Source organism: Schistocerca serialis, unplaced genomic scaffold, assembly GCF_023864345.2.
Source record: "Schistocerca serialis cubense isolate TAMUIC-IGC-003099 unplaced genomic scaffold, iqSchSeri2.2 HiC_scaffold_1234, whole genome shotgun sequence".
In the NCBI taxonomy this organism is placed as follows: domain Eukaryota; kingdom Metazoa; phylum Arthropoda; class Insecta; order Orthoptera; family Acrididae; genus Schistocerca; species Schistocerca serialis.
Genome location: NW_026047441.1, coordinates 180,001 through 185,000, shown reverse-complemented (window position 1 = coordinate 185,000; position 5,000 = coordinate 180,001).

Below are 5,000 nucleotides of genomic sequence, written 5' to 3'. Positions count from 1 at the left end.
CTGCAATTAGCCTCCCCCCATGCCAGAAGAGCCGGTCCGGGGAAAGAGACGGGCTCTCAACTCTTTGGTCTCTCTCAGAATCATGGCGGAAAATACAGAGAGAGAGACTTCCGAGCGATACGAGGTGAATGATGAAAATGAAATAAAGAGCGCAGCCGAAAGGCTAAAGGAGATAAATGCGCTACTGGTGACAGATAAAGGGAAGATGAGCAATGACAGACTAAATGAAATAAAAGACAAGCTGGCCCTATGGGCAATTGCCCAAAGCCAGCTTGAAGGTAGGATACAAGAGCTGGAACGACAAAATAAACAAATAATATCCGAAAAAACAAAAACATACGCCACAGTGGTGGCAGGAGGACCACAGAAACAACAAATCAATATGAAAGAAAGTATAGAAAAAGTGACAGCAAAACAAGGAGTGGCATTATTTTTGAAGCCAAAAGAAGGACAGAGCGTAAAAGAGGTGAAGGAAATATTCACAAGAGTAATTAATCCAACCAAAGCAAAAGTCAAAATAAACAAAGTAGTAGTTGCAAAAAATGCAGTCATAGTGGAAACTCCCACCCAACAGGATAGGAACACAATAATGGGGCACAAAGATTTACAGAGATCGGTAATATGTGAGAGGACAAAGAAAAGATGGCCATTAATGACTGTATTTGATGTGTCAAATAGGTTGACACCAGAGGAACTAACGGAGTGTATTTACACTCAGAATTTTGAAGAAAAAATGAGCCCACAAGACTTCAAAAAGGAATTTAGACCAAAATTTAGAATGGGGAGAAAAGACAGAGATACGGGACATCAAGTAGTTGAGGTTTCCCCAACATTGAGAAAAGAACTCATACAAAATGGTAGAGTATATGTGGAGTATAGTTCAGTCGCGGTCAAAGATTATTGCGTGGTACCCAGGTGTCACAGATGTATGGATCTGGGTCACGTACAGAAGTACTGTACCTGGGGTGACCCCACCTGTGGTCACTGTGGAACGGACAACCACAACAAGAAAGAGTGCCCAGAGAAGAACAGACCTGAGACATGTATACCATGCAATAGAAGGGGAAAAAGAAAATGTAGAGCACCAAACTCCAAAGAATGCCCCACGTATCAGCTGTTACTAGGAAGACTTATACAAAGGACAGATTATGGAGATTAACCCCCAAGAGAAAAGAAAGAAGCATAAATCACCAAGCAAGCAACTAAGAGATACGCTAAGGGGCATGAAAATCAGAGAAGCAGTAGGGGCAAGGGAAAAAGATGCAAAAGAAATCACAGATAAACAACCTGAAAATAAGGGAACAACAAAAAACACACGGGATAACAAACGGGATAACAATCAACACAAAACATGTACAGCACAAAACTGTATTGCCAATACTCCCATTGAAAGAACACCAACACAAGGGCGACCTCGGTCGCCCGTTTTTTATGACAAGAAAATGCAGATGGAGAGCGGAGATAGAAAGCAAGAGGTGCCCAAGACACAACGAGAAACACTGATACAAGACAAGAAACAAAATACAACAAGGGATGTACAAGTACAAACAATAAGCATGATAGACGCACAAGTACAAACAATGAACACGCAAGAAGCACAAGTACAAACAGAAGGGCGACCTCGGTCGCCCATTTTTCATGAAAAGAAAATGCCGATGGAGGGCAGAGATGGGCGACCAGAGGCGCCCAGGACACAACACACTACACCAACACAGAGACAAAACAAAGACATAGAAAAGAACAACATAGGAAAGAAACACGGACGACCTCGGTCGTCCGTTTTTAATGAAAAGAAAACGCCGATGAAGGGCGAGGACGGACGACCGAGCTCGCCCAAAAGAGACCACTCAGAACACATAAAAGATAAAAACAATCAGTCAAGCAAGAGTGACACATATAATGCAATGGACCCAAAGAACACTTATAAGATATGCGAAAACGCACTGCAGATGGCAAGACTAGAAGAACCCGGTCTGCTAACCACTGCATTACGCCAACTAGTGAGAGTGGGGCACACAAACGGCTCGAGAATTACTTATCCAGCTTTGGCGGACGTTGACTGCATTCAGCTAGCCGCGGCCGGAATCCCCACGGAACACGAACAATTACAGGAAATAGTAAAGCAAGTATACGAAAGAAGAGGCGTAAAATACAATTTGGAAAATATATATATACAAATGGTAACAACATACGGCCGAATAGGATTTGACCCCAATAAGACATGGCCAGAAGATCATTACCATACATATCATCCGTAATGGATCTTTTAGTTCTCCAAATTAATACAATGAGAAGCGTACAAGTAAACTACGAGTTGCGTAAATTAGCAGAAGAACTTAAAGCTGACATACTATGCTTGCAAGAACCGTGCTCCCGGGAGGGTAAAATCCCAGGAATGACAGCCACGGCTCAAATAATCATGAAGGGAGAAAGACCAATGTCTGCAATAGTAATTTTAAATAGTAATATAAGAACAATAGTATTAAATCAATTTACAAATGAACATGTTGTAACAATCGAAGTACACGCCAAAAACACTAAGTGGTATTTAGTATCAATATATTGTCAGTATAGAGAGCCAATAACTATGTACCTAGAACAACTAAAGGAAATATGTAGAACTCTACAGGGCCATCAAGTAATCATAGCAATGGATGCAAACGCAAAGTCATTCCTGTGGCACAGCGGAGAACAAGACGAAAAAGGTCAGGAATTAGAAGATGCAATAAGTGAATTAAATCTAGATATAATAAACGCACCTAGCGAGATACCAACATATTCAAATAGAGCAGGGGCAAAAACAAATATAGATGTAACACTGGCAAATAACAGGGCTACCAATAAAATAGATAAATGGGAGGTATTGGAGAATGCAACGACCAGTGATCATAATGTAATAAAGTATATACTAAAATCAGAACAGAATGTGGCGCCACAGGAATGGCTTTCAGAATATGACTATAAAAAGGTAGACTGGGAAAGACTCTCCCGGGAGTACAGCCCGCCAGAGCTGGATGAGGATCTCGAGGTTGATGAAACAGCGGAGCAGATAGTTCAAAGTATAAAGGAAGTAATAGAAGCAGTCGTACCAAAGAGAAGCAGAGTCCAAAGCGTGCACCCGGCACCATGGACTCCAGAACTAAGTGACCTACGTCAGGCTACGCGCAGGGCAAGACGCAGGTATCAGCGCACATTTAACCCACAAGACAGGGAGCATAGACTGCGTATATACAGACAACTAAGGGAGAGATATAAAAGAGAAATTATAGAAGTTAGAAAAAGAAGCTGGGAAAATTTCGTAAGAAATAACCTGGCAATGGATCCCTGGGGAAAGCCATACAAGTTAGCTAGGGAAAAAATAAGAGCTCCAACAGTCTTATCATCTATAAGAATACCAGGCGAAAATAGAATGACCACAACCAGACAAGAAACAATAACGGTGCTCCTCCAAGCCCTGCTACCGGATGATGATCCCTCTGAGGACACACCGGAGCAGGCGGCTATAAGAGAGAGAGCACAAGAAGAATACAACAACAATACAATGGTCTACCCCTTCTCACCGCAGGAGGTGGTAGACGTAATATCAAACCTAAAAAGAGGAAAATCTCCCGGACCCGACAGGGTCACGGTTGAGGTACTTCAAGCAATAAAAGGAAAAATAGCCCCGATACTGGCAAACCTATATAATAAATGTCTGGAAAGAGGTACTTTTCCAAGGAGATGGAAAAGAGCAGAAATAATAATACTAAAGAAGCCAGACAAGGACCCAACAGAACACAAAGCATACAGGCCAATATGTCTGCTAGATACCTTGGGCAAAGCCCTTGAGAAATTGCTCTGTGCGAGATTGACTGGTCACCGGGAAATGGCAGGAATGCACGAATGGCAATTCGGTTTCCGCCGTGGAAAATCGACGGAAGACGCCATCAACACGGCGGCCGAACTTGTCAGCTCGTCGAACTGCACATATGTTCTAGGAGTGATGGTGGACATCTCAGGGGCGTTTGATAATCTGTGGTGGCCGGCGCTGTTTACCTGCTTGCAGGATATGCAGTGTCCGGCGGCACTATACAGATGTTTCAAGAGCTACTGTAGAGACCGGGTGGTACAGATGACGTCCCCGAATGCGGTTGTGACCAAGAACATCACTAAAGGATGTCCACAGGGATCAGTTTGCGGCCCCGTATTTTGGGATATAAATATGGAGCCGTTGCTGCATTCCCTGCAGCAGGAAGCATCAGTATTGGGAGCCGTTGCATACGCGGACGACCTGCTAATCTTAACACATGGTAATAGCCGACTACAACTAGAAGGGCGAAGTAGAAACATAATGGATATCCTGAGTGCCTGGTGTAGGAATTCTAAAATGGCAATTGCGCCTCAAAAATCGAACTATATGCTCCTGAAAGGGAAAATGGCAAGAGATCCGTCAATCAGGATCGACAACGCAATTGTAGTAAGAAAAAATGTAAGTAAATATCTGGGTGTCTACCTGGATCAAGGATGGAATTTTAGGACCCATATTGAACAAACAGGAGGAAAGACACTAGCGATAATGCATAAACTAATAAGGATCGGGCAGCAAAGATTTCACTTACCGCCAAATGTCATCAAACTATACCACGGCAGCCTGCTAGTGTCAATAATGGGATATGGATCAAGTTTGTGGGCCCACAGGTTGCGCCTTCTGAAGCCTTCCATGGCTGTGAGGAGAATTCAAAGAAACATACTACTAAGATCAATAGGGGCATTTGGCACAACACCAACAGATGGATTACTAGTTATAATGGGCCTCTGCCCATTAGACCTATTAATAAGACAAAAAGCAGCCAACTATTGGTTAAAAAGGGGAAATTTTGACAAAATCAGGGAAATCATGGGGAAACACCTGGGAAGTAAAAAGGAAATAAAAGAAGAAATAACAAATATATGGCAACAACAATGGGAAAATTCTCAAACAGCAAGAAGGGTTTACAGAATATTTCCAAATATAAAAGAAA